This window comes from Colletes gigas, unplaced genomic scaffold (assembly GCF_013123115.1).
Source record: "Colletes gigas isolate AHSC1104 unplaced genomic scaffold, ASM1312311v1 Colletes_gigas_Sc00021, whole genome shotgun sequence".
In the NCBI taxonomy this organism is placed as follows: Eukaryota; Metazoa; Arthropoda; class Insecta; order Hymenoptera; family Colletidae; genus Colletes; species Colletes gigas.
The window spans coordinates 31,669-53,787 of NW_025106650.1; positions in this window are offsets into that span (position 1 = coordinate 31,669).

A 22,119-nucleotide genomic window follows, 5' to 3' on the forward strand; every position below is an offset into this window, starting at 1 on the left:
CTTGCGACCTATAGTCTCGCGCTTCGCTTTACAAACACGATTAACTTTCCCGGTGCCAGAGTCTCTATCGACGAATTTCCAAATATCAACGTATGTACAATCAAAATACAAATACTTCGAAGCGCAACTTTTATTGAACGAAGATGCTCTCCGGTTGTCTCCGCATTCTCTGTCGTTCGTACAACCAAACTATTACCTCAAGTTTGGAAAGTCGAATTCACAGGACGTGTGAAACGAATTCCTCGTCGATTGCAGAGCAGAAGTTCCGCGTGTGTGCCACGTTGCTTCGTGCTGGCAAGCTTCGAACAAAGATCTCTCGGATCCAGCCTCGATCTGTTCGTTGTTCGATCTTCTGGAACGATCAATGGGACCTGGACGAGACTCTCAAAGTTCGTACTTTCGCGTTCGAGTAAATCAAGACCGGACGTTCTGGCACCGGGGCTCGTCGATCCTCGGCGATCCTTGTTACCAGAAAAAATCGAGAATCGTTGTCCGGGACACACGTGGAACGAACGTGCGTACTACATGCGTGGGTGGTAGCGTACTACTGAGTTTCGCGCTCGCGAAAAGCCAATCCCAACTCACCCCCACCCGCCTAACATCTGAGTCCCCTTCCAACCCCTGACGTCTCCCACTTCTTGGCTACTCTAACAGCCCGATCGAGCAACCCCTCACCCTCCCACTATTTCGCTCTCTCTCTCCTCGAAACGAGCTTGCGCCCCTATCAGACTTTCAACCAACAGTCTTTCCCCTCTCGTTCTGCTTTTGCCGGTCAATTTCTTTCCCCGATTTTCCTGAAAATTCCTAGCATTTAGGAAAGATCGACAGAGTTCCGTGGCGATCGATTTCTTTGAGAAATGTTTTATACTTTGCTCAGTAGTCTTGAACGAACTCATTTCGATCGATGACTTCTACGAAAAAGTAGAATGTGCTGCAGCTTTATCCTTGCTCGAAACGAGGTAAGAAAAATTAAGCTTCTCGATAGTGGAAATAGAAAACCAAATATTAAGATAAATAAGGAAGAAGAGCAGGCAACCGAAACGTTACGATAAAGTGACAGAGATAAACGATTCTCCTTTGAATGTAATTCATAGTAGCGAGAGACAGAGAGGCAGAAATATTGCTCGCTATAAATATACCAGAAACAACCAACGGCGTTACAAGTTAAATTGATAATAAAGATCGCTACAGCGTCTTGCTTATACTTTGCTTTCGCAGCAAAAGCAATAAGCGTTGAGCGTTAAATTAAAAAATGTTAAACACCGGCGGAGCCGCGGGTAATAGCTAGTTACAAAATACGAGAGTTTCGTATACGAAGGAATACGTTGAAGGAAAGCAGCGTCAGCAAAGATAATACCTGCAAACGAAATCCCAAATGAACCTACAGACTGAGGCACTCCGCTGTAAAATGACCAAAGGGAATAAATTTCACGGCAAGTTCGCGAACAGAAACGAAATGGCGAAAACTGGGACGCGCCCAAGAATTGCAAAAGTTCACGGTGGCCTCTGAGATTCTCTGCTCGGTGACAAACAGACGTCATGTTCGTTAAGTGCAATAGAAAAACTTTCGCACTTTTCGAATAACCAAATTGTCGCTGTGCAACGTGCAACAACAAAAAGGTAGAGAAGTTTGAAAACATCAAAAAGAGGCGTACACATTTTCCAGTTTTCTCCTACGTGGACCGCTTCTAGAATCGTTTCTTGTAATTTTTAACCTTTTAAAACAAGGATTAAATCGCATGGCAGAAAATTTTACGAAACGACAGAAGTCAATGTCGGAGGACACGAGTGGCCGATAAATATTGCAGAGATCTCGAATTTATCCTGTTTAGCATAGGGCGCTTTATCCGATGTAACAATGCACCGTGAAAGACAAAAACAGGATGAAACGCTCTCATGAATTCGCGAAGAGTTCCCTAAACTGGTCCATGGTGTTCCTCTCTCTGGCATAGATGGATGCGATTTGGAGGGTTCGAGACCAGACGACGACACCAAAGTTTTATTTGGCTAGACTGGATGGCGCCCTGGCTCCGGCTTCTGGCCGTTACTGTGGAAGGGACATACTTGAAAAGCAAGGGGCAAAATTATTGACACAAGATGGGAGAAGACAACAACGGAAGCAGCCCAACAGAGATCAAGTTGAACGAATAAAACATTTACTTTACCAAGGGGAAAGCAATTTACGACGGTAAGCGATACGAGATAAGAATATATAAAAATATACAAATAAAGAAGGACTAAATCTTTTATTTACAAGCTAGAGATCAAAAGGGTAAAACTACCCTCGTAACTTTCACCTCTCTGGAAACTATCAAACTATCAAAGGTATTGAAGAATTATTTTGAGGGGTTATTTATGATTCTTTACACATGTATATTAGCAAGGTAGAATATACTTATTTACATTTATAGAGCAGCTAATTTAAGAAATACGATAGAACGTCGATTATTGCAGGAATTTGAGGACAAGAAAAGAAGCCTCGTGCTATTGATCCACCCAAATCCTTTCTGCCCACGTAAATTGACACGCGGCCCCATTTTGCATCCTTTCAGATGGCAGATTACGTTGGGTTACCGCGTTACCCGACGAAGCAAGACCAACGTTAAACGGCTACGTATCGTCGCATCAACGAGAGCGCTCGTTCAACGAGTACAAGTGACAGGAACTTGATGGCATGCAATCGGAGATGGATTAACGAGAAAGATTCGATGACAAATTCGAATTGTTTCAAAAGACGATACATTACGGAGCTCATTATTCATTTCCATTTAGAGATCGCTTAAAAAATGTTATTTTTCCTCTTTTTCCTGGAATTTTTGTCGTATTAAACAGATACACGATAGAAGAATATTTTTCGCAGTGACACCACCTGAGAATTTAATCTAACTTCCAGCAAAACTCCATTAAACAACAGAAGCAACTTGATAACATTGTAGTATGATCTATCAGACGCTACGGATCTAAAATTCCAAACTGAAGCGTGGAATTAACAGACGAAGCTTTGAAAAGCAATGACAATTCGTTTAAAAGGAGATTCATCCAAGATCAAAAACTCAGATGCATCTCAAAGGATGAGCTTGTCTATAGATTAGAACACGATCTGTAAAAGGAATAAGGGATGATTCGAAAACTTTCGAAAATGAAACACATATGGAGCATACGTTGATACTAAAGTGGGTTGTGGTAGGATACATCGTGTACATGCCCCTTCGATATCTCTACAATTTAATATTTCCAGAACAAAGTTGAATTTCGATGCTCCGGAAAATACATTCCGACTACACGCCAGCAATTAAGCGATCGTCAGTGTCGACCTACTAACTATAGTTGTGCAAAAGTATCCCAAAATTTAAGCCGATGGAATTTCTATTATTTTCACCGACGATAAATTTCATAGACGATAAAAGCTGGGCCGCTTTCCTCGGCCCACTGATTTGGAGAAAAAGGACACGGTAAAAATAAGAAAAATCAAGACCGAACATTTCGGAGATAAACGTCGAATGCACCACCGGATGGCCGTAACGCGGTCGCCGAAAGCCTCGAGGAAAAGTTTCAGAACGCATAGGCGAAATTATCCGTAGCTGATAATTTATAGGGCCGCAGTCGCAGGCACGCGTAATCGATAAACAGAAAATAAAATTCGCTCGTTCGTTTACGATTTCACGAGGTTGATGGTTTTACGTCAGGTCCATTAAGCTCGTTAATTAAGCGCTGTCCCTTTGATCGACTTGTTAATTTAAGAGGACGATCGATTAAATCCGAATTACGCCTTTGCGGAGAATTTCTAAAAGATTACGCCTTTTACGATAGGCGTAGTTCGACGGTGATGCATTGGTGAAGCGACTTAAGACTTCGAGTATGAATCCCCTTCTTTTCCCTTCAATATAAGATAATCTATAGATTGGGACACTTTCGCGCGATACTCTAATCGCATCGTAACGTACGGCATATGAAAGAATTGGATAACTTCCTTTTCGTAGGACGTTTAATAACACTGTGGAATTAATGTTGCCACCGAGGAAAGCTAACATGTCTCGATAAAGGATTTAATAAATGTCGCGGGAGCCGGATACACGCCATTCCAGTGAAATTATATATTTTCGCGGCGACCAGGGTCGATACGTTCAACATTGGGATCGGCGCAATATACGACAACGTTTCACCATGTTCTAGCTACTGCAAACGTCAACTTCCATTCGCGAGCATTGCCAGGATCGCTCGAGAATTCTGAACTTGGGAATGCAGGATTCGACGTCCTTCTAAGCTAAGCTTTCTGGAATTACTCGTCTAGCCAATGCTGCACTAATTAAGACGTGCATTACATACAAGATTAAACTCTAAGAATAATGCGAGATAGTCGATTCATCGTTGACTGATTACCTTTCACGCAATATTGATAAAGAAAAAATTGATTTATGAACAATAACACGAAAACCAAATGGCAAAACTTAACAATCCTTGTTCTTTTTGCCTTGTGAATAATCTTATCAAATACATTCATACAGGGTGTTCGACCACACCTGGGAAAAATTTTAATGGGAGATTCTAGAGGCCAAAATAAGGCGAAAATCAAGGATACTAATTTGTTGATTGAGGCTTCGTTAAAAAGTTATAGAAACATTTCCGGTCACACAGTATATTTTCGGTAAACAATTTTTTTTCTCGAAACTGTGTAGGATTTCGGGGGTGTGTCTATTCACAAAAAATTATTGTAATTGACCCCCGCAACCGAAAATAATTTTTTAAAACAATAATTGATATTCTTGATTTTCGTCTTATTTTAGCCTCTAGAATTTCCCATTAAAATTTTTACCAGGGATGGCCGAACACCCTGTATTGTACTTTAAAAGAGAACTCCGTTCGCTTGTCCTGCTTTTTTTAACGTTCCTGCATTATCAGGAAATTTTATAAACGATTTATTAACACTTCGGCTGTGTACTCTTTCCCTGAAATTCCCTCGCAGTATTTTCCTACGAACGCTTCTGAAATCCCAGGATGACACAGCAAGGGAAAAAGGATGGTGGAATGTCAATTGGAAAAGAGACAAAGAAGCCATGCAAATACACAGTGCACACACATTTTTGCGCAACAGGCGGCCATCAGTCGCAAGCAGAGATTGAGTTCAAAACGTCGTTTGAGCATTCTTTCCGTATCTTCGATATTTAGTAATCCGGTAAAAAATCCGATTACGAACTCGTCCAAAACTTATACGATGCTTCGAAAGGAACGATTGTACCTTCATCTGCGAATAGTATAATCTTGCAATAACTTGGGCGAACGATAACGAAAATAGAATCGAGACTCGATGTTGAAAATCTCAAGGAACGTTCATGCCATGACCTCGTTTGTGATTGCTAGTCTCAGTCGTTAGGAGCAACGATGATCGCCAAAGAACTGGATTATGTTCGAATTCAATTTAATTCCGCAAATAGTATGCAAACAGCTACTACGCTGTATACTGTACGTTCCTGAATACAGTACTCAAGTATTAAGGGAGCACAGTAATTCGGCAAAATGAGAAAAATATTCAAATACTGTTCGTCGTACGATTTAAAGCAAACATATTTACCAATTAGCAATAAGTGCTCTTTAGAATTCTAGTTCGCCATTGATACGTTTTTGTACAAAAAGTTAGCCAACGAATTCAAGTAGGGCTGGCAAAGAAATAAGATAAAATTCGTCGATAGACTAAAAGTTTAAAGCGATAATTAATTACATGGTGAAACGTCTGTGAAGTTTCGCGCCAGCCATTTGCCGTACAACGAAGTCGAAAACGCAAGCATTTATGCATAAAAGCAAACCGCCGGTTTATTTCATCAAGTTGCGGTCTGCTGGTCGGGATAAGGAGCTCACAACTTGAAATGCAAATTCAAATGGATACGCCAACGTTTACGAGATCAACGGACTAGTCGGGTTAAGTTAAAAGCATAAAACTAAACGATACCGACGGCGTACAGCCCGTTAAAGAAACTTCTAGTCAGGACTTTCTGTTAGGGAATTAAATCTATATCGAATTTCAACCCCTGAACTTCATTTACTATGAAAATGAATTCTCCCTCGACCGTGTCATCTTGTAAAACGCTACGATTAACGCACGTCTGCTGTCTGAAAGAAATATCCACTTACGATGAAAAAACGAGTAAATCGTCGAAGAGGTTGTGTTATACAAAACCAAATTCTCTCTGGACTCTGGAAATTACAATATTTATATTATGTACAATGTTTTCTAGCCGGTATACATTATCTCGATCGTTCCTCGGTTAGGCAATTTTTTCGTCGTTTTAAGACCACCGTCGCCCGAGAAATTTTTATTCAAAAACCACTCTCGAGCTACACCTCTCGAGGGAACGATTTCAGAATTGTATATTACCGGTATTAAAGCACTACCAGCTGCGTAATCGGAATTTTCTTTTGTTTCCCGACGGTGGAAGGTAACAGCTTATTTATTATCAAGTATATTTCTCTTTATTTTTCACAACATTACGGTTCCCCGAATTTTCCACGCAGAATCGTTCCTATTTCGATAATTAGCGATCGTAACCGAAGCACTCGACACTATTGTTTTGGCCGGGCGCGATATGGAAGGCGTTATTCAGGGTTTCGGCTCGTGTCATCGCGTCCGAAACGAGCGTTGAAGCAAAGGCGCGTCGGGAACGTTAATTGGCCTCGTTATTTTTCCTTTCGAGCCTCGAGGCTCAACATTCGAAGTCGGTTAACCATGATATCGGAAAACAATCAAACGTCACTCACACCATCTTAGCCCTCACCCGTCCTGAGTCTCGTCCCTTCTACGTTTCACGCAGCAAATGAACCCTGCAACTATGCAGAAGGTCATCGCTACATGACCTCAAGTTAATTCAAATCATATTTCCTTTTAATAATTCCAAACCTCTCATCCGTCCAGGTTTTTCTCTGTTTTCTTCTTGCCATGATACCGTTTTATTTTACCTTCTTCTATTTTCCATATAGCCTTCGACACGAAGCTCGATATCCTTTATTTCCCGACTGTTATTATCATATTTAGTAATTTGCCCTTGTACTTTTTTTGTCGATCGATATTGTTTTTTTTACCGGTACAGTTTAATCCCGATACGTTGATTTTTCCGTATTTTTACCCTTTCTCCTCAATCGTCCACGTTTCCCATTCGATCATTCCACGGTTGTTCTTCCTTTTCGCTTCCGGTCGCATTTCCTCCCCTTCATACTTGTATTTTCCGGAGAGGGGAGAAAAACCGATAAAAAATAAAACATCGACACAGACTGCGACCAGTTTACCGGGAAAGTCGGACGATACGCGGGACAACGGTATAAAATACGAGCTCGCCAGGGAACCAGCTCCCGTTTCCGTTCCTCGGAGACCGTGGTGTAACGTACCTCGTTAAACTAACGCAATTTATTCCCGGCGTTTCCGATCATCAAGAATTACAAGCCTAAACCAACGCCTGATATCGAATATAGCCGCGTACGTTTTTAATAAGGCCTGGGAAAAGACGTCCCTCGTAAATCTTTGTTGAATCGTTCGACGCTGGGATTAAAACGTTAGCCCCAATTATTTGTATACAAGAATAATAATAATACTTTATTTAACGGGTTCGTTCCTCTTCGTATAACGTGAAAAACGTCCTGTAGCTTTAAACGTCGCTTCCGAGCTAGGAAATAATCGAGAGTCGATAAGATTCTTTCTAGAAAGTCGTGTATTTGTACACGTGCGAGAACGGTTCATTAGCACGCGGAGCGTACGTGTTATCGATGCCCTGATCGGTTCCGTTTATTGGAAAAAGCGTCTCGACGCGGGGAAACTGTTGGCTATCGTTTCCCTATCAAAGCACACGACTCGTTCGGCCAACATTTCCGCTCGTCGTCCGAACGCGCAGAGCTTTTAATATCCATCGCGATGTTTCGCTAATTTCCGTTCTGTCGCAGCGCCACCCTTTACCACGTAAAACGGACCAACGAGGTAATAATTTACAAGCGGCAAAAAACTGAAACGCTAAGCTAAAAATTGTTCTCGTTATCGTGACTAAGATGCCATCTCTTAATCCGCGGTGGGATGCTTCGATATGCAAATGTTACGAGAAATGAATTTCGCAGAGTGAGAAAATTAAAATGCACGAAGTGAAATTATTCGAGTTACTTGTTAGTGGTAGTTCGATGTTGTATCATCGATTAAATGAGCTACAGAAATGTTTAGGCGACCATCGTTATCTGCTTCGACTGAATTCGCAACGCGACACCGTTACAGCTATTTATCAGCAGGTCGCGAAGAATCGGGATATTGGTTTCTCGGATTGAAAGGCGTTGAAAAGGCAGCACGAATCACAACGTTCCTTGCGTTTGAACTTCTAACTAGACGTAACCCCACAGAGTGCTCGACTCGAAAAGACGAGGAGAAGAAACGTTGAGGGATCTGGCACGTCGCCCTTTTGCCCATCTGACAATGTAAGAAGCTTGCCCGTGCAAAATACGCCATCGATACGCGTATCCTCCTGCCCTCCAGTCAATGGACGCGTTTTCAAACAGCTTACTTCTATTAAAAGCTATTTTTGCGCTGCAAGACAGAATTTGAAGAAATTTGGAACATTTGATGATACGTCACTCCTCGAAAAAAGGAAGAAGAACAACTCCCGGTATCGCGTTTTAAACATTTACGATAGCTGTCTACGGATTATTCTTTTCCACCGGTTACAAGAATTTTCAATAAAGAAATTTCCTGGAAGAGGCGTCAAGAGTGTCGGGGCTAAAATTCTGCTTCTTATATTGATCCGCAAGAACATCCCCAGGAACTCGGATAATAAATTCCGATCGTTTGTACCCTTCGCCCGCCCGACAAAATATCCGATTCGTATAAGTACGCAAGTATTTCCAAAGTTCTCTGCCAATCTCAACGAAACCATGAACTTTTAATTCTCCTTTCCCTTTGATAATTACGACTCGTCGCTTGACGAAACGAACTCTTGCGTATCATTCGTAAACGAAACCATCTCGAACCCCGTCCTTGCAAGTCGTTGCTCGTTAATCACGAATATTATGAAAAAGTTAATTTTATTTAGGTAACGTCAAGCTCCGGTCTTCCTTAACCTCGATTAATTAAGCGATTGGCGTCACGAGCCATTCTCGCCATTAATAACTCAACAAGTTAGAATACATAAATGAATTTTGCATTGTATGTATCACTGCAACACTCTTTAACCCCTTAACGCTCATGCCCGAGTCTGACTACCTTGAAAAATGATATTTGTTTAATGGATCGATTTAAGGGATAACAATATTTGTTTTCCTTGAAATTATACGTTAGATACAACATTGTAATTAACAAAAATCGCATTTTTATACAGCTTAGAAACAAGTCCAATAAAGAAAACTGATCATTGTTGGTCCACTCGAAAAATGTGAGCGTTAAGGGGTTAAAAGATTCCTCAAATTTACTGATTGCTCGAATCTATTCGAAACTAGAGAAGAAAGAATATACATCGTCATACTTTACAGCAGTATTGAGAAAAATGTTACATTTGCAACAATTGCTTATACTGTAATTACAAAGTAATTACACGGTAATCGCTATTGTAAATGATTAAACCGTGTACTTTCCATGTGATTTAAATATAATTACCGTGCAGTTTAAATGCAATTACTGTGTAACTATAGTGTAATTGCTATACAATTAGTTTGTACGTGTAAACTTGGGTAAATGTAATCAGATTACATTTTGCTTAACACGTTCACTGCCAAACCAAAATCGTATAATATTCTGCCAAAGTAAAATTTTCATTCTAGACCATTGTTAGGTACGTAACCTAAAATTTATTTCAGTACTTATATTTGTAACCTTGTTAAAATTCACAAATTCTATCCAAATTTATTCCCCTCAACGCCTTAACTTGAGAATTAATTTTTCTAGTAATATAGTGGTAAATCCTGTCACCCATATATGGATAACGTGGCAGTTAAAGTGTTAACACTGATCCACAATGCGTTCGACGAGACTTAGGCTTGCAGTAGATACGACTCGTCTGACCATATTCGGTTAGACATCCCTGAAAACCGCGGTCTCCGCAGGCAGCTCAGTTATAGTAGAAAGAATTCCTAGATACGTTTCCTACCAACCAACGAAATTAAAATCGTATTATCTTGAATAATTTCCCAATAAAGGAATTCGTTCTATCGAAGGATTTCTAATTCAATTTTGTTCGTTATAAATATTCACGGCCACATGAATTCAATTAGATCGATCGAATTATTGTTCAAGAAAGAAAAGGAAGCAAGTTACTTTGAAGAATCCATGCGCAGGACGATCGGTACAGTCTTTCTGTTTCCTTCTGATCGCGATTTCATACGTCGTTACGAAAGCACGGTTTACTGAAAAGTACATACGATCGTTTCTCTCGAGTGTCTGTACGGGCTTGCTCTCAAGGACCTCGAAGGGTCGCACGTGCCGAGGATTTTAAGTACCGTTCGCAAGGATCGCTGTCTTTTTCTTCCGATTCGCGGCACCGACTCCCCCGAAATTTATCCCTTTAAGTGGTACGTGCCAACAAACTGGTTCTCTTCGCGGAGAACTTGAAGAAAGATGCCTAAACATTTTTAGCCACCGGACGAGCGGAAGAAACGACTCTTCTATCTGTCGTTATTCGAAATTATTTAATTATATCGGGTCGAGACTTGAAACAAAAATAAAATGTAACTATTTTAACACTTGAACTACCAAACCAGTCAAAATGACCCATTCGTAATTTCTAATAAAACCTGTAAAAAATTTACTCGACTGAATTTTTGGAAATTTATCTTGATTTTCTATGAGAGAATGAATAAACACTTATTTCCATTGCATTATACATTTCTTTACGCACCTATCGTTTCAATTCCCTTGATACAAATAAACACACTATAATTGTCGGTAGTTCTAGTGTTAAATAACACTTTGCTTTCTCAATCTTCGCAACGTTATTTGAAAACAACGCAAGTGTCAATTTGTTTAAAATAATGTAGGATTTAAAAAAGAGAATTGTATTTGGAACAAATGTACAAATCATATAATTATAATAAACGAATTTGGAACACACAAATTAATAATTAGCAACACAAATTAAAATCACGTCCGTCTTTCACAATCACTCGTTTCTCACTCCCTGTTGTCTCGCTGTCCCTAGTAACCCCTTCTTTTTTCAACAAAACACTTTCAACCCTTTTGCACATAAATTAACATTGAACAAAACTACAGCGTGGCACAAATATTCAATACAAATCTCCTACAATAAGTAAACGATGGAAAAAAACATAAAAGAAGATACTGTAATTTGATATTACAGACAAAGAATTCTTGATATCACTGGCACGGGTTGCTGGCCGTAAGAATTATCGACAACTTCGACAACACCGTCTACTCCCCAAGGAGAAACACGAGGGTGTAAAGTGAAAAAAAAAAGAATCATAAAAGTGAGCGATTGTGACGAACAATTTGTTTGACGAAGGGAAAAGAAATAGTTGAAACGGCGAAAGTTAGAATAACTGACAGAAACCGATTGCTTTCGTGACCTCCTTCGACGCGCAATCAATGAACGCAAGTTATATCATCGGATCTGACGTGAAAATCGATCAAAAATAAAAGTCGTTAACATTCAACGGAAATTAACTAAACGAAAAGTTTCCCCGATAATTAACTTACACGACCCTCTTTTTACAAAACAAGGCTATCAATGATCGACGTAACGAATTAATAAAAGTTGCTCGAATTTCGTAAACGTCGTGATTGATTTTTGAGAGAATCAAACCAAGGACATTTTTACGTGTCGCGGAACACACACCTTCCGTCAGTGTATCGTTAAACAACTTTTTGCGTCTGAATAATCTTTTTAATGGCTACAAAAGTTGTATCCACGTTGCTATGGGAGAATTATTTTCTTGATTTAGCATCGCGCGGAACGCGAGCCCATGCTAATAGCCAGTAATAAATTTCTGTTCTCTCGGGTATTAAAGTACATAGCACCTTTGAAAATTGAACATTTGTAAACTTTTCCTAACCTTTCGAAAGGTCGAAGCAATTTACGGTATTATACGCTTTTAATTGGTTTTCTAAAACCATCTTCTCTGTTGATGAATTAACTGCAACGCGAACAATGATTTTATCAAAAGTTCGCGTTGCAGGCGTAGCTATCGCGGATAGATGCACCGGCTCGATATGCCGGTAGAGCGTTTGTGTTTACAGAGCTCTCTGCGACTACACTCGCAACAGGAACTCGTTTCGTGTTTCTGGATTTTGTCCTATGTAACCGTTCTCGGGGTGCGTGGCGCGACTTGGCGTATGACGACGCATGCTAAAACACAGTGAAACACGGCCAAAAAAGTAAAACAACAGCGCGTTGTCCGGGGTAGTCACGTTTCGTTTATCCGCGTTTCAAATATCCGTCTGGTTGACACGTGCGTCGAAATCACGACTGGAATACACGCGAGAGCCGGGAAACGCATTTACGAGAACGATCGTTGTACCTGGGTGCAGACTCTATTGCTTCCCGTGATGGAAACTGTACCAGAAAAGCTAGTTTATCAGAGTTTTTTCGATGATAAACGTCAAAGTACCGGTCGAGGAGTCTCGACACTATCAATTGAAAAATAAGTGGAACGATTCGATGCTACAGCCGAATACGAGAACGAAAGGAAAATTTCGACGAACGACAAAGTTCGATCAATACTATTACTCACCCTACGTTCCTCAGTCCTGTTGGATAATACAAACTATGTGGGGTACTCGGTATTTGTGACACGCGGTACCGAGTTCTGCAACGCGCAGCAATAAAAGAATGTATGCGTTTAAGGGGCCTTCCTCAAGATTCATGGGACAACCTAATATTCTATACTGAAAGTTAGCGTCAAAAAACGACCCGACTTATGGGAGTGAACTAATACATAATTTATAACAGTTTCAAACAGTTATTTTCAGAACATTTTCAATCCATGCAACTATCCTACTGTATTTAACTGACGAGCCATTAATATTGAATAAGCGCTATTTTTTTCATTGCAGTAGAGCCAAAGTGTCTGCACCAACCTATCTTACCAATTACAGCACTTAATCGTTTACTCGATAGTTACATAAAGACACAGACCATTACTTTCAAAACTAACTTAACTTCCAAAATTAAAAATATATCGTTGATCTATTTAAGGGGCCTTTCTACCTTGTGAGATTTTAAAAACCGAATTTTTTTTGCATTGTCTTTTAGTATGTAGTCTCGAAAATATATCTACCAAATATTAAATTGAAATTCTGAAAACTAACGAACGTATAGCCTGCTGAAATGTACCGCGCGCAGGGATATATGTATAACTGGACGTAAAACTTTAAGTTGCTTTTCTACTTTGTGGGATTAAAAAAATCGAATTTTTTTTAGCATTGTCTTTTAGTGTGTAGTCTCGAAAATATATCTACCAAATATTAAATTGAAATTCTGAAAACTAACGAAGTTATAGCCTGCTGAAATGTACCGCGCGTAAAACCTTTAACGCTGTTTTTCTCGAAACTACATTTTTCGGAACCGCGTATGTGATAACAGAAAAACTATTCAAGATATCAACAGGAAATTTATACAGTGTCTTTAAAACTAGTCTCCCTATAACATGAACTAGGATAATTGCGATATCTGCAATACTTGTTCTTTTATTAACAAAAAGGCAGCCGAATATATGAAAATATTCAGTATTTTTTCGTAAAATAGCTGCCATTTTGCCATTTCTTGTTCTTTTGAAAAGATCCTAGTTCGTGCTATAACCACACTCATGTATATTAAGAATATCGTTGATTTTTGGATTTCGGATAACTTGTTCGGAAGATATCACATACGCAGTCGGGCGCCGTTCCTAAAAACTGTTGTTTGTTGATCAACAAAAACAGCATAATCAATAGATATTATTACTATTTCGTGCCTAAAAGGTAGAATGGCCTCTTAACTCGCAGATATCTACAGATAGATTAAAATTTCCCAAACAAACCAACAGGTTATACATAATTATAACAGAACCGTGAGATCGTACGCTATACATTACTGCAACGTAATCGTACACGCCGTACTTGCAATGTTGTACCTTACATACGCGTGGCCTTCGTTTAGTCAACGTACTGTTCCATCTATGGAAATGCATCCACGTGCATGCAAACGCACTTATACGTACGCACCCAAACGATGCACGTTCGATGTACTTGACGATCCATGGCGTGCACGCATAATAATGAGACATATAGCTGCATGTGATCGATAGAAATTTGCAACACCATTTTGAACGATTGAAAAGAATTCGTGAATTCGTGTAGAAATACCAAGTTCCGTAGCCCTATTTCCAGCGACATGTGCCAATAAATCGAATAAAAATTGGTCCGCGGAGCGCAAGTTTCAGCCGCGAGACGCGAAACGGAATGATTTCGTCCACGGCTCGTTAGGCGCGACAAATGTTTTAACGGGAATATCGGACGGGAAAGAGAGAGATATAATTCTGTCGAAACACACTATATGCAATAATCCGTAAAGTGCACGTGTTGCCCGCCCAATCCCATGGCGTTCGTTGGCTGCGTTGCTCGGGGTAGCTCTGAATTCGAGATATTTCAGAGTTGCCGGCAACCGACGTGGGAACCGAGGAAATTTTGAATTTAATAGACACCGTACTGGTTGGAAAGTTTTACCATACACAAATATCTCGTCACGGGCTATTAATATTTTATGGAAATACTGGCATACTTGCGTTCCGCGACTCGTGGCTGTTAGCCGACTTTCAAGGTGCGATTTAACGAAACACGATCACCAAGAATTGGGTCGTTAGGTCGCAATCGAAAAAAAGTGTTCGGACGCTCGTATATTCGTACTTTGTCTACCGACACGATTACAAAGCGATATGTAAATAAGTCATCCTCTGTTTTACATGTAATCGAATGGTAATTACACGCTAATTAGACGCGTCGTACGTATAATACGCTTTAAAGATTTACGTAACTAAAGAACAAACTTGTGAAAGGTGGTAGAACCGGTGTAACAGAGGCATTTAACTAACAACTGATTTTGAAGATGATTCGTCGATCTATTCGATGTGAACAGCTTCAGAAAGATTTCTACACTAACATTATAGGTCACACAAGGATGCTAAGAATTCTTTATTTTTAACAATGCCTTTAATTCAATGAAACACGATCACCAAGAATTAGGTAGTTAGGTCGCAATCGAAAAAAAGTGTTCAGACGCTTGTATATTCGTACTTTGTCTACCAACACGATTACAAAGCGCTATGTAAATAAGTCATCCTCTGTTTTACATGTAATCGAATGGTAATTACACGCTAATTAGACGCGTCGTACGTATAATACGCTTTAAAGATTTACGTAACTAAAGAACAAACTTGTGAAAGGTGGTAGAACCGGTATAACAGAGGCATTTAACTAACAACTGATTTTGAAGATGATTCGTCGATCAATTCGATGTGAACAGCTTCAGAAAGATTTCTACACTAACATTATAGGTCACACAAGGATGCTAAGAATTCTTTATTTTTAACAATATCTTTAATTCAACGTTGAGTACACCATATTTGATTAATAATTCTAGATAAAGTTGTAAATGATAATATATGCTGTAGATCGCGATTTACCATAAAATATTGTGAACAACTTTTACGCGTATGAAGGTTGAAATAATTTTCTCGAGATAAACAGAAATATAACTGAAAATTAATTATCCCGAGTCTCAAGAGGACAGGTAAACATTCCATGGAAATACAGCTTGATAAAATATGCTAGAATCGTCGGAAAAATGGAAACAATGATAAGAAAAGCAGAAAAACGATCGTCCATCTTCGCTATCGAGAACCAAAATTCTTATAACTACGATATAACATTTACTTAATTATTTCGAATTAAGATTTTAATTACTAGCATCGATTGTGGCTTCGAAGGGGATCAAATGAATCTATGGCTTATACTATCCAAAACAACGCTAAATAAATTTTATTCTTTGTCTAGGATAAAAACGATTTTAATTGCTATTTTAACTACTAAATTTTTAATTTTAATTACGCAAAATTTTTCTTAAAATTGTAAATATAAATTACAAAGTTTTCACTGTTACTTGACTATTCAACGTGATTAATGATTTCCGGAAATAAACATTATGTGTTCGTTTTGAAAGACCACTCGAACCTATTAATAGTAATAAATTATTATTTCTATTTGATTCAAGTTTTATTTAATACGTCTCACTAACCTCTGCATAATCGTCTTTTGGACTCTTCGTCCAGTCTTCACTTTTTAGAATCACCTTGATCAAACTATGTTCTGCCAATAAACAGTTGTTTCCTCCAAGCTTCATAACATAATTCTTCAACATTCACTTCCCTTTGATAAAATTTCGATAGTGTGTCAATCGGTCCAATTAACTGATCCATCTATTTGTTGATCGTCGACTCCTTCTAACGACTTGTAAACCTCTTTCTATCTTTGCACGATTCTATACACAATTATGCACTTCTCCTTCATTCTAGTTCCAGGTAGTAGTCCTTGATACACTGACAGTTCACCCTGAAGTGTTTCGATAAACCCGACATCGTGGAATGCCGCGTAGGGGAGCGAATTTTCCAATCGCCCACACGATGTCACCGTCTGAATAATTGATACATTGCCATACCGAACAAAGATAATTCTGAATATGTACCTTCACAGACGATACATACGTATACCACAGACGAGTTATACCAGTAGACCTTTCAAAAAATTTCGAATCGTTCTGAAAAAATCATTTTCGGTTACGGGGGTCAATTAGAATCATTTTTGATAACATATCCTTGAAATCCTACTCATTTTCGAGAAAAAAATTCTCGTGGGGGTTACCCTAAGTAGGAACCGCGATTGTAAAAGAAATGACCAAGTTTGTCGAGAAATAGTTCGCTGTCCTCGACGCTAGATGGCGGGCATTTATCGACCTTGTGGCGACAGGTGCGTTTTCTGTTGCGAGGTTGTGCTCTACTTTACCGATTAAAGGGTTGAAGTTAGGGTTGTTATAAGAAAAAGTTAATGTTAATGTTTTTTGTTTTTTATCGCTAGGAGACAGCTAGGAGTTTGTAAAAAGGGGATAAGAATAAACTGGGAGTCGTACATATGTTCTAATTTACTACGGCTATAATTATCACGTCGGGGTCACCAATTATAGCCAAACAAAAAACATTAACATTAACTTTTTCTTATAACAACCCTAACTTCAACCCTTTAATCGGTAAAGTAGAGCACAACCTCGCAACAGAAAACGCACCTGTCGCCACAGTACTTACTATACACAGGGGTATGTCTATTCGCCAAAAATGATTGCAATTGACCCCCGCATCTGAGAATATTTCCTTCGGGACCATTTAAAATATTTTCTTTTTGCCGTAAAATTGCTCCACCTACCTTCTGTTGATTTTTCTTTAAAATTTGTTCTTGTCCACGGCTCTGAGAACTCTGTAGAATGATATGACGTTTCAATCGATCGAGTGTTTCGCAAGAACTGTCTTCGAGTACTCTGTAAAGCCTAGAATAGCGAAAGAAACGAACGTTGGCATTGGTGGATAAGAAATAACACGCGTAAAAAAAGAACCGAAAGGGAAATTTTCATAAACTTTGGACGCTTTCCAAGAACTCAAAGTCTCTGAGCTTTGAATAAGGTAGTTTTATTTTGTTAAAAATATTACTGACATTATCGATTAACAGCGGATTAACGAGTGATCGGTAAACGATGAGATACTTTCTTTTACACATCGTGATCGTTGAATACCGGCGGTGTTGAGTCGTTACCTTACAAAAAAACATTACTATATTGCGTTAAAATATGCACGTGTTTTATGCGAAGATGCGTTTCATGTACGTGTATGTGCATATAGTATATGTGTTCCCGTGTATCGTGAAAGGTGGCTGCGATTGAAATGCGACGAGATCATTGAATCACTTTATTGTCACACGCCATGTCTGGCATCGGGGTATCTTTTATCAGATATATTATACTGGATACAGTCACTAACGCTTTATATTAATCGTTCCATGTAGACCCCGCCGTGAACTCCTCGAATCCGCAACAGAGCATATCCCTTTCGAACCCTTTTCCGCTGTCTGGTCGGACCAACGATAGGTACAGAACTATCTTTAAAAACGGTTTCGTAACGAGGACCCGCAGACGATCCTGTGTCGATCCTGGCCATTTACCCCAGGGCAAAAGAAAAAAGGAATCGTCGATGGAGTTCTCGGCCAAGATCCATTTCCCACGAAACGTCGTCTAATCGTACTGTTTAAATTCTTTTCGCTTTTGTATTCCGTCGTTCCTATTCTCGCTCTCTTCGTTTCTCCCTATTCTTCACGCCTTGTGTTCCTTTCATCAAAACGAAACCTGGACACACGTCACGCGCTGGACACACTGTCAACTGTCTCGAACGATCGACGCGTATCGGTGTTCGTGTGATCTTATGATCGATTCCGTGCGTCGATTCGTCGCGAGGTTTTTACGAATTGGAAAATTCTACAGGATTTCTGTGGTCCGTTGAAAATGATCGTTCGATCGTTCGGTGAGTTTTCGTTCCATAAATTCGCAGATAAAGATCGGAAGGTAGCGACAAACTCCAGACACGTGATCGTAAAGATTACAGGAACACCTACGAATAATCGAATCTCGTCGTAAAGAAATCGTAGACAGTCTTCCATATCTAACTTTCTTTCCACACTCGTTCCATCTCGCACACCTTATCATCGTAATCGCGAAAACCTAAATTTGACAAAAGTGGTACCCCTTGGCTCTCGGTTCGATCTTTGCATCCCCTGTAGATTTTAGTTTTTTTTCCCCCCCAGTACTTTATCCGTTTTTTCTGTCTCTCTTCCGGTTCGGTTTCTTTCCACTGTAGCTTCTTTCACTACATCCCCCATCTCCGTTTCGTCCCTCACCGTTCCTTTCGTTATATACATTTACATACATACATTACATGTATGTATATATGTACATATCTATATATTCGTCGAAAGTTTGTGTCCATCCTCGTCTCTTTTTTCGTCTTCGTTTTACGGTAATTATAAGTATATAGGTACAAAGTCGGATATTAATTTGTTCGTTTTCGTAGTTAATACTATTTGCATGTATATGTATGTGTATGTGTATACATGTAGATAACATATATACGTATATACACATACGTACATATATGTGATTCACGATGCGTGTTCGATCCTAAGATTGAGCATGCCTATGTACAAATGGGCATGGCAAAAGTGTGATGAAAATCAACGGTTAATACCTTCATTCTCTTCGCGTTGTTCCTTCGAGATTTAATTCAGTATTTCACGGACATTGAGCGTTCGAATTTGAAAAAAATACCGTTAACAAATTATGTTCACGCTTTGTTCGATTCTCTGTTCGTCGGTGCAAAAGTAGCTGCTCCGAGAAAATTCCTAAATTAATTCTTGCGCGTAAAATTGCTTGAAACGTTATGGAATCTATTTTCGTTAAGCTTATTCGATATTTCGAATGTACACGGTCTATTAGTTTATGTGCATCGATTGGAAAGAATACGCTGATTTCTAAGTTTATCATCAAACGAACTTTAATTTAAAAGCTCGATCTTTTTATCGTGTGATCCGAATAAAGCGTCACGAGCTATTTTCTCAGGGATCATTATATCGACTTCATTTTTTTTTTTTTTAAGTTAAATGGTCCAAGAGAACTAGCAGGGGTGGTCTCGGTTTTCTCGAGATCGGGATGGAATCGAGAATTTCAAAATCCCCAAAACATCCGTGATTTTCGCGAATTTTCAGGATCTCGAAGCCATTCGAAAATCCCAAAAATGTTCGGGATTCCCGAAAACGTCTGTGATTCCCGACATTTTAAGTTTCTCCATACTTCCAACAATTACCAGAATCCGAAAGACATTGTGTTCTCGAAGATTACATATCTTATTAACCAGTTAAGTGTGTTTGAAGACTATATCCGTCATGCGTAAAATTTTGTTAAAATTTGATATTTAAATTGTAATTTTGGCGAGAACTGAATTATATTCGTAAATTTTAATATGTTCAAAATGTTTAGAGGTCAAGACGAAATGAAAGAAACAAATAAAAATTATAAATAATTAATATAAAAAAAACCGCATATACTACGAATTAATTTTCGTAAATGTATCGTTGTCTTTTATTAGTCATCACAGAAGCAATCACGGATTCATATATTCATTATGCTTTGCTCAACACCATTCTCTAACAGCAAGTTAAAGTAAGAAATTGATTTTTCATGTTTTTTTTCGTTCATATGAAAAATATTTATGTTAATTTAAGTAAATAAATAAAAAAAGTAAAAGCCATTTTATTAAAACCTAATTTCATGTTACACATACTCTCGCCACAGTTAACTGGTTAATCAGGAATGTTTATGTCCGTAATATTGTAGAAAATAATTGCAAATTTCGATAATTCTGACAGTGCAGAATTTTAATATGGGTAGATATTTCTGAACGGATAGTCAATCACACAATTGTGTTCCGAGAATCCCAGATATTATTCTATATCCCGTCCATTGTCGGGGATCTCGAACATTTTTGGAATCCCGTATATTCTCGGGGATCCCGGATCTTCGCGAGATCACGTGAGAATCCCGAATATTCTCGGGAATCCCGGATATTTTCGAGAATCCCGCACACCCCTAAATTCTTCTGGGGCAACTGTCTGGAGGAAAAAGGAGAAATATCATTTCAAACGACTACACGTAATAAAAAAGACGATCAAAGTAACTGCAGTGCACCTTTTGCAGTGGCCCCTAAAAGATCAGTCCCTCTAGACTATTTTAAGAAAAAAATTTTTAAAAATCGCTTCGATATCTTGGTTTCTGAGAAAATAGCTCGTATGCTTCATCCAACCTACACGATTACTATTTCTCTGCCACAAATAATCATGGGGAATTTATTAAAATATTCTTTTCGAACATTATTTACTCGACACTCGCGATATTTTTCCCTCCAAAGGAAATCAGTCGATTCCCAACTGCGGATAAATGGTTGGGACAGCGAAGAAAATTAAGGTATAAATTAGATCAATGATACGTTAACTGAAATATCCTAATTATATCTCGTCTACCACTCTTCGCGATCAGTTTGCTGATTCTCACTTTTACTTTACACTTTATTTCTGGCCCGTGTTTGTGTGTATTTTCGATCCCCTACACAATTTCTAGCGAAATTTCCTACGAGAATTTACCGATGCTCGCTTAAAGTTTCCCGGATTTCTTCGTTCATCGATATACGTATAAAAAAGCAAACCCGTCTTTCCTTCCATCAATTTTTTTTTTCGAGAATTTCTTAAAACCGGTCGCTAGTTATGAAAGTCCTACGTTTGTATAGGATATGCAATACTGTTATATTGTAAGCGTTAACAGTTCGCAACAATAGGACCTTCGCGAAATTTTTTCGCAAAATTCATCACGATTCAACAAACTCGAGGAAAAGAAATTAGATACTCGAAGCTGCTCCCTTCCCGTCGAACATAAAGTCCCGTTAATTTTTGCCAAGCGTCGTGATCTGAAACGCGAAATTGGTTTGCACCGAACGAAAAGACGAAACTCGAGACACCGAACGAATTTCGCGAAAGCTCCTACGGCCGCAAGTAACCGGCGAATTTACAAACTGAATGTATTACATAATTCGTAGTCTTGTATATTTTTTTATCGAGTGTTATCCGCTAGTACAGAGTTTATATTCTGCGTGTTGGTTAATTACGTTCTCATTGTTCCAAGAGCCTACTAATATAAGTTATGCACTTGCAAAATGTTTACTTAGAAATCGTCTTACAATAAGTAATTTTTTCGTTTTGCCCGCGACAATTCGCGTCGCGCGTCCACCGAGGGTTGTCTGACAGAGCTCTACGTTTGGTTTTGTATTTATTATTTTTTTTTTTTTTTGTTCACGAGTAAAAAAGCTTCTTTTTCCCCCACGTTTCTGCACGTTTCTTCGCCTTCTAATTCAAGCACGTTATAGATATGATAAGATATCGCCCCCCCCTTTTTTATACACTCTTCCCGGTACTAATGGTCGATCGATCACCCAGTTACTAGAGGGTTCACGGTTTCTAGTATACGTCGCGAATCAACCCCC